General features: G+C 40.4%; 1 non-coding gene and 1 pseudogene across 1 annotated transcript; one reads left to right on the top strand and one right to left on the bottom strand.

Annotated features, from left to right (window-relative positions):
- The window catches only part of LOC116872111, a 28662-nt pseudogene that overhangs the window by 12721 nt on the left and 2793 nt on the right, over positions 1–13148 (bottom strand).
- On the top strand, positions 6091–6206 carry LOC116872147. The gene has a single exon (XR_004383610.1). It is a non-coding gene; the product is annotated as a U5 spliceosomal RNA (small nuclear RNA).

The following is a 13148-nucleotide window of genomic DNA, read 5'->3' as shown; positions in this document are numbered from 1 at the left end:
CTGCCTACTTGTGATCTCTCTCTGTCAAATAAATAAATAAAATCTTAACAAAAAAAAAAAAAAAAAAGAAGAAGAAGAAGAAGAAGAAGCTCCCAACATCCACGCCCCAAGTCAGGAGTCACTAAACCACCTCACTTCCACAGGGCAGCTGGGCTGGGCTGGGCTTGAAAGAGAGGTGGCCAGAGTGACTGACTTTAAGAGATCTACAGAAGACCCCTTTCCTGCCTCATTTTTACTTTATTGCCCTTCTCCATTTCACAAAGTAAACATTTTCCTGTCATCCACCCTAAACTTTACCAAGGAACAATGCTGGAGGATGTAAAAACTTCTGGGGCTCCCAGTAAATGTCAGCCTGAAATATTTATATCAATTTGGAGGAAGGAGATGAATCTGGACAGCAAATTCTTTTGTAAATTAAAAAATTTCCATATCTTTTCTTCCAATAAAATTTGAGGATTTAATTTGTCATTAATAGTTCATTATATGGTAGTGAGTGACACTGTTGAAACGCCTTCCATCCACTGACTTATGGGAACAAGATTTCTCAGGTTACAGCTTTTAATAAAAATGAAAAAAAAAATGGGGTACCTGGGTGGCTCAGTGGGTTAAGCCTCTGCCTTTGGCTCAGGTCATGATCTCAAGGTCCTGGGATTGAACCCCACATGGGGCTCTCTGCTCAGCAGGGAGTCTGCTTCCCTTCCTCTCTCTCTGCCTGCTGCTGTGCCTACTTGTGATCTCTCCCTCTCTGTCAAATGAATAAATAAAATCTTAAAAAAAAAAAAAAGACTGGAAAGAAACCCTGTATTTTCTGGCAATAAGCAACATGCATCCATTTAATTAAGAAATGTATTTCCAATAAAATGATAACTTTATGTTTAATAATTATCAAAATTATGGAGTGTGTTTATGTAGTATGTTATGTTTATGATCAAGTGTGTAGTACTAATAATTACAATAATAAATTAATCCAGAAGAAAAACATTAATGCATAGAATTTTAAGTCCAAACAATGTGGAAAATGTTTTAAAATTCAAGTAATGTACTTATTTTGTCATAGTGAAATATGATTGAGTAATAAATAAAACACTTACAGGTATAAAAATATTTGCATTAAATTCTTGGTGAAATGGAAGTAGAAAAACAAGTTTGAGGGGCTCCTGTGTGGCTCACTCATTAGGGATCTGCCTTGGGCTCAGGTCATGATGATGTCAGGGTCCCTGTTCAGCGGGGAGCCTGCTTCTCCCTCTCCCGTTCTCCCTGCTTGTGTTCCCTCTCTCACTGTCTCTCTCTGTCAAATAAATAAAATCTTTTTTAAAAAGAAAAAAGAAAAACAAGTTTGAGAAGAGAAAGTAATTAGGTAAACAAACAATTTTTAAAATTTTTTAAATTAAAAATTTTTTAAGTTTTTAAAATAGGGGACCCCTGGCCCTGGGTGCCACAGTTGGTTGGGCAACAGACCCTTGCTTTGGGCTCCAGTCAAGATTTTGGGGCTGTGGATCGAGTCATGCTGGGCTGTGCACTCAGCGTGGAGCCCCCTTGAGATTCTCTCTCTGCCCCTTCTGCTCAAGCGTGCTCTCTTTCTCAAATGAAAAAATAAATCTTTAAAAAAAAATTATGATGGTAGTTATCAAATCTCTTGGGCATTTATTTTCCAATGATTGATTACATTTTAAAGTGATACAACAGCTTAGCATATCAATATTTACAATGTACAAAATATCCATCCTTTGCATCTATTTAATTGTATGATATTGTAAGTTATCTTATGGAAGCTATACATATGATTTTTTAAAAAGATTTTACTTATTTATTTGACAGAGAGATCACAAGTAGGCAGAGAGGCAGGCAGTGAGAAGCAGGCTTCCTGCTTAGCAGAGAGTCCAACGTGGGACTTGATCCCAGGACCCTGAGAACATGACCTGAGCCGAAGGCAGAGGCTTAACCCACTGAGCCACCCAGGCGCTCCTATACATATGATCTTTAAGGTGTGCACAAGGAATATATATTTTCAAAATTCCTTAGGAGCTGTAAGAGCAAAATATTGGACTCCCTGATCTTAACAAGTGGCCTGCGGCAGGAACTGAGCACCAAAGAGAAGCAGCGCCCCTTCGTGGCCAGGAGAGAGGCTGCAGCAAAAATGAGCAAGGAGTCCTAGAAAGAAGGTAAATCTGGGGATGAGAGCTGAGACCTAGAGGTTTAATCCACCTCCATAGGAGTCTCTCTCCACTGCAGAATCTGTAAGAATTAGGTGTTGCTCCTATGCTCGGACCTCCCACTTGCAAGTGTGGCCCCTGGGCTCTAACCACAACAAATAGGAACCAGAGAACAATCTATAAGAGCACGCAAGGAGGATTTAACAATCTCTTGATGGAGATATCCACTAGAAGAGATTGGAGCAAAATAACCCCATGAAAAATTATAATAATCCCATGAATGCAGAAAAAGCAATAAACTTGGATACTCATTCATTATACATATGTACATATATATTAATCTGAACATACTAGAAATAGAAGGGAATCTGCCCAAGCTAATGAAGAACACCAACCAAAACACCACAGGTAAACAACGTGTTGTAAATTTTCCCTTTGGAGTCAGAAAGAAGGCAAGAATCAAAATTTCAATCAAAAATTCCAATTAAAGTGGCGCCTGGGTGGCTCAGTGGGTTAAAGCCTCTGCCTTCAGCTCAGGTCATGATCCCAGGGTCCTGGGATGGAGCCCCGCATCGCATCGGGCTCTCTGCTCCGCAGGGAGTCTGCTTCTCCCTCTCTTTCTCTCTGCCGGCCTCTCTGCCCACTTGTGATCTCTGTCTGTCAAATAAATAAATAAAATCTTTTTTAAAAATTCCAATTAAAGGTTTCTGTGATCTTTTTGTTGTTGTTGTTTTTAGGGTATATCTTCTATTAAATATCAGTATGAATTGTTGTCAGGAATGGAAGTGCCAGCCCCATCACAAACAATGAAATTGAAATTCCACCTTTGCAATCAAGACATGGGTTCACGCTTTGGATTCAGAAGCCCTGGGAACTCCATGACTCTATGAAGCATGGAATGTTAAAAACAAAAGTTAACCTTCCTTTTGGTTCTCTAACGAGTTAAAGTTGCTCAAGACCTTTCCATAATGAAGCAGAGAAATGTCCAGAAGGTGAAGATTCTCTAAAGCTTAGGAGCAGGGAAACACTCTTCAAAGCGTTCACATTTGCTCCTTTCCTGTTCCATCAGTGTCTTAGCCCCTGGACAATGCCTGTGAGCCTAGCTATTACCATAGGGGGGAACTTTGCATGTTCATGGATCTCTAACTTCTCATTACATTGAGAAATATAAAAAACATGCAAAAAGTATTAAAGCAAATGTATGCACGGATGAACTCAGCAGGCATGACTCTAAGTGAAAGCAGCCAGTTACAGGGGCTACATGTTGTCTGCTTCCATTTATATGAAATATCCAGAATAGGTACTTTAGAGACGGAAAGTAGAATAGTGGTTTCCAGAGGCTGGGGAGCAGGGAGTGTTTATGTGTGTGTGTGTGCTGCTAATGGGTAGAGTTTCTCTTTGAGGGGACAAAAATGTTCTAAAATTAGATTGTGGTGATGATTGCACAACTCTGAATATAGTAAAAACCATTGAATTGTACACTTTAAATGGATGAATTGTATGGCAAGTAAATCATATCCCATAAAGCTGTTTTTAAATTGTAATAACTTTTTATTTTTATTTTTTATTGTAAATTATTTATTAAAGATTTTATTTATTTGACAGAGGGAGGGAGGGCGCAAGCAAGGGGAGGGACAGGCAGAGGGAGAGGGAGAAGCAGGCTCCTGACCTAGCAACACCCAGGGATCATGACTTGAGCAGACGTTTAACCGATTGAGCCACCCAGGTACTCCTATAATAGACTTAAAAAAAAAAAAATTAAGATGTGAAATTTAAAATATATGTCACATCTGATTGACTAGTTACGAGCAAAGGAACCAGCAAAGTGAGAAAAAAGTGCCAATTTAAAGAAGGTGTCAAAGTTGGGAAGGAAAATGTTTATATATATATATATATATATATATTCATCTAGAAGAAAACAAAAAGAGCTGTAATTTCCTTCCTCAAGGTTGCTCAGTTGCCACAATAGTTAGGGAAACCTTGCAAGCAGTTCAGATCTAGTAACAGCACTGCAGAAGAAAGAACAGCACATTTTTTTTTCCCTTGGCGGGGGTGGGGGTGGGGTGGGGGGGTGGAGGTGGGGTGGGGGGGTGGAGGGGATGTCTTTTTTTTAATTTAAATTCAACTAATTAACATATCGTGTCTTTTTAATTTCAGAGGTAGAGTTCTGTGCTTCATCAGCTGTCCGGAACACCCAGTGTTTATTCCATCCAGTGCCCTTCTCAATGCTCATCATCCAGATATCCCATCCCCCCACTCTCCCCTCCAGCAAGCCTCAGTTTGTTTCCTATGATTAAGAGCCTCTTACGGTTCGTCTCCCTCTCTGATTTCATCTTGTTTTATTTCTTTCAGGTTTGTTTCTTCTGCTAACCAGAATCAACAAGCACATCAAAGAACAATACATAGGGAACAGCACATTTTTAAAGCCTAAATAGGGTGGGGTGCCTGGCTGGTTCAGTCCAAAAAGCAGCTGGCTCTTTGCTGGGATCATGAGTTCAAGCCCCACACTGGGTAGATATTACTTTTTTTTTTTTTTAGATTTTATTTATTTATTTGATAGAGATCACAAGTAGGCAGAGAGGCAGGCAGAGAAAGAGGGGGGGAAACAGGCTCCCCGCTGAGCGGAGAGCCCGATGCGGGGCTCGATCCCAAGACCCTGAGATCATGACCTGAGCCGAAGGCAGAGGCTTTAACCTATTGAGCCATCCAGGCGCCCCCCCCCCCTTTTTTTTTTTTAAGAGTTTATTTATTTGACAGACGGAGATCACAAGTAGGCAGAGAGGCAGGCTGGGGTGGGGTGGGCGGGGAGCAGGCTCCCTGCAGAGCAGAGAGCCCAGATGCGGGGCTCGATCCCAGGATCCAGCATGACCTGAGCAGAAGGCAGACGCTTTAACCCACTGAGCCACCCAGGCGCCCCTAGAGATTACTTAAAAAAAAATAAATAAACTTAGGGGCGCCTGGGTGGCTCAGTGGGTTAAAGCCTCTGCGTTTGGCTCAGGTCATGATCCCAGGGTCCTGGAATTGAGCCCCGCGTTGGGCTCTCTGCTCAGCGGGGAGCCTGCTTCCTCCTCTCTCTCTGCCTGCCTCTCTGCCTCTTATGATCTTTGTCTGTCAAATAAATAAATAAAATCTTAATAAATAAAAAAATAAATAAACATTAAAAAAAAAAAAAGTAAAAACATAGGATAAAGAGACCCGGGTTCTGAAACTGGAATACGAGATTTCATCTCCCAAAGCAGCAGCAGCAGCAGGTGGGGCAGGAAACCTGAGGCCAAGCACGCAGGCTCCAATTTTAAACAGGATACTGACAGGAATTTTTTTCAAACGGCAGACGAAAATGCAGAACGGTGAAAAGTGTATATCCTACAGATGCACGGTTAAACCAGGACAAACGAACACCCGTCTGCCTACCACGCAGTTTAGGAAAGAAATACAACTCTCGCGTGCTCTTCTCAACCTGACCTCTCCCTCCCCACTGAAGGGAGGAACCACTGCCCAGAATTTTGTATCAGTCTCTTATTTGCTATTTTCTCTTATTCGATTTAATGACAAAGTCTTTACTCGACAGAAAACAAACCCAGCTGTACAAATACATCAAACATAAAGACCGAGTCCCTTATCAATAGGCGTTTAGGTCCAGTCAATCCTCTTCTTCGCCCCCTAATGGAGACGCGGAGGTACAGTGTGAATACGAACCTATTTTCCGAACGAAAGAGCGGTGACTCGATTATTTGCATACCCACAGTGCACTGCACACGGTACAAATTTAAAACAATAAAACTTAAAAATTCTTCCACATGTGTGTTTTAAGGTTAGATAGCTAATTACAGAGTAACCTAAAAATTTTTATTCAGGCAATGAATCTTGCCATTAACCAGCCACCATCATTGTACTAGGAGTTTTTTTACCTGAGGTGTGAGTTAGAGGGCTTAAGTTTATACTCTGGTTTCTCTTCAGATCGCATAAATCTTTCGCCTTTTACTAAAGATTTCCGTGGAGAGGAACAATTCTGAGTCTTAACCCAATTTTTTGAGGCCTTGCTTTGGCGAGGCTGATTTGTGAAGTTGAAAAGTAGACCTTCAGGTTGTTGCTCCTATTGTAGATATGTGGTAAGATGTTTCAAAGGTGGTGGTAATTTTTCGGTTTAATTAAGCGTCATTTTGTATGGGAGTTTTGGGGCTCATTTTAGTCACTCTTTTGTAAAGAAGAGTGATGTGGCTCTCCGTGTAGAAACGTAACCCAGTGCGAATGCTTTTTTTTTTCTTACATGTGTTTGCTTTTTGCTTGGGTTTTGAGAATTCAGTCGTTTGGTTGCAGGTGCTGGTACTTACTTTTTATTTATGGCTCTCTTGTCGGTTTAAAAGCTTACCCGGGTGTTTGTCTTAATTTTGTTTCTTTTCCCCTATGTGTGTGTTGTGTTTGTTCACTTCCACATATGAGTGAAGTCATATGGTATTTTTGTTTTTAGTTTATTTATTTATTTATTTTAGTTTGCTTAGCAAAATACCTTCTATCTAGTTCCATCCACGTGTTTGTAAATGACAAGATTTCATTCGGGTTTAACGTTTTACAAATCAGTTACTTGCTCTTTTGTCAAGTAGAAGCAGGGGGTTTGAAGTTTTTTGTTGTTGTTGTTGTTGTTTTTTTTTTGGTTTTTGTTTTTTTTAAGCTGGTTAAATAAGAAGGAAAGTGTATGAGGTTGATTTTTTTAAATCTAGTCCAAGATCTTTCATCGTGAAAGCAGTATAGAAGATTAAAAGTGCTTGTATCATCTTTTTTGGTGCTAACTCTTCTAAATCCAGTGTGTATTTGCACGTTGTGTATTTCAGTTGGGGCCAACTGCTCTACAAGCGCTCAACCAGCACGTGAAATTAATGACAGTATTGGGCAGCACAGGTCTTGTATTAATTATATTGCCCCAACAGCCCAGTTTAATAGATCCTTTCTTCTTGGAGGTTTGGTTTCTTTCCCTAGATTTTGGTTATTAGAATGATTTTATTCACAATGAGTGTATGCAAGACTTTCTTTTCCTAAAGTGTGGAATGGAACCGCTGGGTCAGGGCAGGTAAATGTAATAATTTGTCCCAGGAGTTAATGTACCCATTTCCACTTCCATCAGCGGCATTTGTGTATTCCCATAGCTTCTTGTCCTCACTAGTCGTTGGTTTGCTGATTTTAATTTTTGCCCATCTGGTAGACATGAAATAGTACCTGACAGTTTTAATGTGCATTTCTCTAATTACTACTGAGTTTGAATATATTTTCGAAGATTTTTTTGGCCATCATGGTTTATCTTCATTGAAGTGAAGATAAACATTGCACATTTCCGCCGCCTTATATTGTGAATCTTTGTCTTAGTTAACACAACCTCTAGACTCTAGAGACTTTTTAAAAAAGATTTATCTATTTTAGGAGTGCGTGGGTGGCTCAGTGGGTTATGCCTCTGCCTTCGGCTCAGGTCATGATCCCAGAGTCCTGGGATCGAGCCCCGCATCGGGCTCTCTGCTCAGCGAGGAGCCTGCTTCTTCCTCTCTCTCTGCCTGTCTCTCTGCCTACTTGTGATCTGTCTGTCAAATAAATGAATAAATTAAAAAAAAAAAAGTTTAAAGATTTATCTGTTTTAGAGAGAGAGAGAGCACACTCGAGGGTGAGGAGTAGAGGGAGAGAGAGAGAGAGAATCCTCAAGACTCCACAGTGAGTGCAGAGCCTGACTCTTGATCCCACAACCTTGAAATCAGAACCTGAGCTGAAACGAAGAGTCTGACACTTAACCTACTGAGCCACCCAGGCGCCCCTGTAGAGGTTGTAAATAGTAATTCATTGTTGGTTATATGATGCAGTTAACTTCTTTCTGTTTTTAGCTTCCCTTTCCATTCTTCTTATAGTGTGTCTTAGTGAACTGGTCTAAATTTTAATGTCAAATCGATTTTTTTTCTTTCTGATTTGTGCTTTTTTGGTGTGTTTTTATAAATCACTACCTCAAGTTATTAAGGAATTCTGTCTTTTAAAGTTATGTCTTTCATATTTAAGTGCTTGATTCTTCTGGAACTGAATTCTTGTGCATAGTGTGAAGTGTGGATCAATTTTTATCCACTCTCTGTCCCCCCGACTGACAGTTGTCCTGGCACTGTTTATTTATCAGCTGGTGTCTCCTTTCCCACCGCTCTTCAGTGACAACTTTGATATACATCAGCTTTCCTTATGTACATGGCAATGTTTCTGAGCTTTCTCTATTTTTTTCTTAAACCAGTCTACTGAAGTATGACTGAATACGAAAAGCTGTACTATTTAACGTTCACACCTTGATAAGTTTAGAGGTAAGTATACACATCCATGAAACCGTCACCACAGTCAATGCCATAAACATTGTGGGCTCTCTATTCTGTTCCTTTCAATACCATACATCCTATTTGCTATGGATTTATAATAACATAAAACTCGAAATCCTATAGGCTTAGTTCCTCTTTTTTTCTTTTCAGGGGTAATTTGGCTATCCTTTGGTCTTTCAAAAATGTTTAAAATTGCCTTGTCAATTTTCCTGAAAATCCCTGTTGGATCTATATTAAACCCATAAATTAATTAAGGAGAATTGAATCTTGTTAATGGACAGGATTTGTCTCTCCATATGTTTAAGTCTTCTTTGTTATTTTCAGTAAAATGTTAAAAATGTCTACTAAAGATCTTATACCCTTTGCTAATTTTGAAAGTTGCATTTCCTAACTCTATAGTGCTCTTATAGCTAAATGTAGTTGACTCTCGGGGCACCTGGCTGGTTCAGTTGGTAGAGACTCTTTATCTCAGGGTTCGGTTCTGAATTCAAGCTGCATGTTGCAGGGTAGAGCCTATTTAAAAAAAAAAAAGTAGTTGATTCTTGTGTAGAACCTTATATCTGGCAAACTTACCTACTCTTTCATTAACTCCAATAAATTGTGTGTAGATTCTTTTGAATTTTCTATTTACAAAATCATATTATCTGGGACCTTTTCATTTCTTTCTTTCTGTTATTTAGATTTATTTTTTTTTCTTATTGAGCAGTCAGCCTGTATAATGTTTATTATATAATAAGTAGAAATGAGTTCAGTGGACCCTTTTTTCTGAAGCCCTATTATAAAAGAATGCTTTCAAATGCTTCTCCATTGAGTTTGATATGTCCTTTAGGTATTATATACCTTTTATGGAGTGAAGGATGTTTACTTACATATTACTTATATTTACTAAGAACTTCTACTGAATCTATTAAGATATGATCATATGGTTTTTCTTTTATTTAAAAAAACATTTTTTTAAAGATTTTATTTTTTTTATTTGAGAGTGAGCACGAGCAGGGGGAGGAGCAGAGGGAGAAGCAGCCTCCCCGCTAAGCAGGGAGTCTGACTCAGGGCTTGATCTGGGACTCTGGGATCTGACCAGAGCCCAAGGCAGATGCTTAACTGCTTAACACATTGAGCCACCCAGGTGCCACTTTTTTTTTTTTTAAGATTTTATTTATTGATATTTTTTTCCTTTAGATTATTAATGTGATGGATGGCATTGCGTGAGCAAATGTTAAGCCAGTCTTGCATTTCTAGAATAAATATGTTTTAGACAAGATAACATAAACTGGGTTGTTCAAACAACAAAAATTTACTTCTCACGGTTCTAGAGGCTGAAAGCCTGAGATCAGGGTGCCAAATGATAGCTGCTGGCCTTGCCCCTCCCCCAGGTTGCAGACAGCTGGCTTTTTTTTTTTTTTCTTTATTTTTTAATGGATTTTTATTTATTTATTTGAGAGAGAGTGAGTGAGAGTGGGAGAGCAGAAGCAGGGGGAGAGGCAGAGGGAGAAGCAGGCTCCCCGCCCAGCCAGGACCCTGGGATCATGACCTGAGCTGAAGGCAGATGCTTAATGATGAAGCCACCCAGGAGTCCCTCACAAAGGAATTTTAGGGGGCACACAAATACTCAAGTCACTGAAAAGCCCAACTTGATCACATTGTATTTTTTTTTAAGATTTTATTTATTTATTTGACAGAGATCACAAGCAGGCAGGCAGGCAGAGAGAAAAAAGGAAGGAGGCTCCCTGCTGAGCAGAGAGCCTGATGTGGGGCTTGATCCCAGGACCCTGGGATCAAGACCTGAGCTGAAGGCAGAGGCTTTAACCCACTGAGCCACCCAGGCACCCTGATCACATCATATTTTTTAAACATTCTTAGACTCAGTTTGTTGACACTGTTATTAGACTTTTTTTTTTAGACTTTTATATTTAATTTCTCTAGGGGGATTTGCCAGTGAAAATATTACTTTATTGTTCTCTCCTTGTCTTGTTTTATTATCAAGGATATAGAAACTTCTAATGAGCTGGAAAGTATTTTTTTCCCCACCATCGCTCTTTTTTTTTTTTTTTAAACCTCCTAATGATTTTGTATCAGGCTGGAATGATCTAGATGTTACTTGAATGTTTGCCAGCAAAGCCATCAAGTCCTGATGTTTTGTTAGCGATTCTTGTCTTTTATGACTTGTCTTTTTATGACTTTCAGGTTTTCTATTTCTTCATGAGTCACTTTTAAGTTATATATATACACATATGTATGTATACATGTATACATACATATGTATATATATGTTATATACTTATATCTAAGTTATATCTAGGTTTTATATGTTATATATGTATAATATATATGAACGTTTTCTGCAGTTTTAAAATTTATTGGCACACAGTTCATATTCTCTATCATTTGACTCCGCTCTGTTGTAGTGTCCTTTTTTCATTCCCAATATTATTTATTTATACCATCTTCTTTTTGACTTTATAAATCTTGTCAGAAGTTGTCAATTTTATTAGTTTTTTTTCCCCAAAGAACCAAAGTTGGAGTTTAATGATTCTCTCTAGTGTATCTTTTATCACCCCACTATTTTCTGGTTATATCTTAAGTATACTGTTCTATACTTTTTTGGTAGTTTGTCTATTGTTTTTTTTTTTAAAGATTTTATTTATTTATTTGACAGACAGAGAACACAAGTAGGCAGAGAAGCAGGCAGAGAGAGAGAGAAGCAGGCTCTGCACTGAGCAGAGAGCCCGATGCAGGGCTCGACCCCAGGACTCTGGGATCATGACCTGAGCCGAAGGCAGAGGCTTTAACCACTGAGCCACCCAGGCGCCCCAGTAGTTTGTCTATTGTTTTAAGAGAAATTCTTGTGGCATTCAGCAAGGTGACTTAAAAATTCATTTTGCGGGAACCTGGGTGGCTCAGTTGGTTAAGCCTCAATTTTTTTTTTAAAGATTTTATGTATTTGACAGAGGGAACACAAGCAGGGGGAATAGGAGAAGGAGAAGCTCCCACTGAGCAGGAAGCCCGATGCAGGGCTCCATCCCACGACCCTGGGATCATGACCTGAGCCAAAGGCAGATGCTCAACAACTGAGCCACCTAGGCACCCCTGCATCTGACTCTTGATTTTGGCCGAGGTCATGATCTTGGTTCCTTGAGATCGAGCCCTGTGTCAGGCTCTGTGCTCAGTGTGGAGTCTGCTTCAGATTCTCTCTCCCTCTCCCTCTGCCCTTTCCCCTTCTCTCTCTCTCTCTCTCTCTGTCTCTCTCTCAAATAAATAAATAAATATTAAATAACAAAAAACAATACAAATTCATTTGGAAAAGAAAATGGTCTATTACAGTGATGCTTTGTTACTATACCTAGTTTCTCATGTCCCACTTGATTTTATTCTTATTTTACTTTTCCTCCCAGACTAGAAGCTTCTAACAGTCTCCACCTCATCTTTTCTTGTATTCCCTGGCCTGAGCCGTGGAATAGTACTTCCCAGGAAATGTGGAAGGAAGCAGCAGGAGGAAGACTGTCTTCCATTAAGTGGTCTCAAGAGGAGCCAGTCTTCTCTGTGAGGAAACAGATGTTTCTCCCTGCCTGCCTCACAGGGTTTGGTGAGAAGCAGATGAAAGGATGATAGAAAAGGAAAATGTTTAAAAGTGATGTGTAAAATAAAGCGTTGCTCTAATCTTCCCAAACTAGCCAGTAACACAGAGGATCCCTGCAGAGCTCCTCCCTGTGTCTTCAGGACAGATAGGACCTTCTCTAGAAAGGCAGAGGCAGATAAGACACAAACACACGCGCGCACACACCCCCCAGCATCTGCTCCATACTGGAGGCTTGAGGTAACTTGTGCCTTCCACACTGAAGAAACCCCATTGCCCAGCCAGTCCCTGCAGCCAGAACTGTGGGTACTGCTCTAGCCACACCATGTGACGGTGCAAACAGCGCCTCAGTGAGGCCAAGGATGGGGCCCTCCGGTTAGTGAGGACACCTCACTTTGGGTCTTCAGAGGGTGAAGAGATCACTCCCTTGTGCTTAGCCTAGCACAGAGCTGAGAAAGCAAGCCCAGGCACTCACTTCTCTTTCCTCAGTGTCTGAATCAGCCCCACTGCGGGGGAAGTCCCCTCATGGCCCAGAACCTCAGCCCCAGCCCTACTTGGGATCCCCCACCAGCAAGCGCTGGCTGCCTCTCCTTACAAAGGACTCCCTACAAGATCCCTATAGCATCCAGCCTTTCTAAGAAAGTCCTGAAGGGTCTCCAGAACACATAAGAATTAAAATTACACTCCCTTTCCAGGACATTGGGACTGTTGTCTAGGGGAGCCCCTTTCCTGTCAATGGAGCCTCTTCATTTTCTCAAGGGCACTTTACCTTCTGTGGGGATGCAGGGGACTTTCTGATCCTTTCTCTGTCTCTCTCTTTTAACAGATGTATTCAGCCATTAGGAGATATTTATTTGGGGCATTTTTTCAAAGTTCTTATTTAAATTCCAGTTAGTTGGGGCACCTGGGTGGCTCAGTTGGTTAAGCATCAAACTCTTGGTTTTGGCTCGGGTCATGATGTCAGGTTCCTGGGATGGAGCCCCACATCGGGCTCTACGATCAGTGGGGAGTCTGCTTGAGATTCTCTCCCTCTGCTCCTCCTGCTGCTCGCTGCTTCTCATCTACTCTCTCTCTCAAATAAATAATCTTTTT

Source organism: Lontra canadensis, unplaced genomic scaffold (assembly GCF_010015895.1).
Source record: "Lontra canadensis isolate GAN:19392208 unplaced genomic scaffold, GSC_riverotter_1.0 scaffold28, whole genome shotgun sequence".
Lineage (NCBI taxonomy): Eukaryota > Metazoa > Chordata > Mammalia > Carnivora > Mustelidae > Lontra > Lontra canadensis.
Note: the sequence above shows the minus strand (reverse complement) of the source record. Positions and strands in the feature narration are given on the sequence as shown.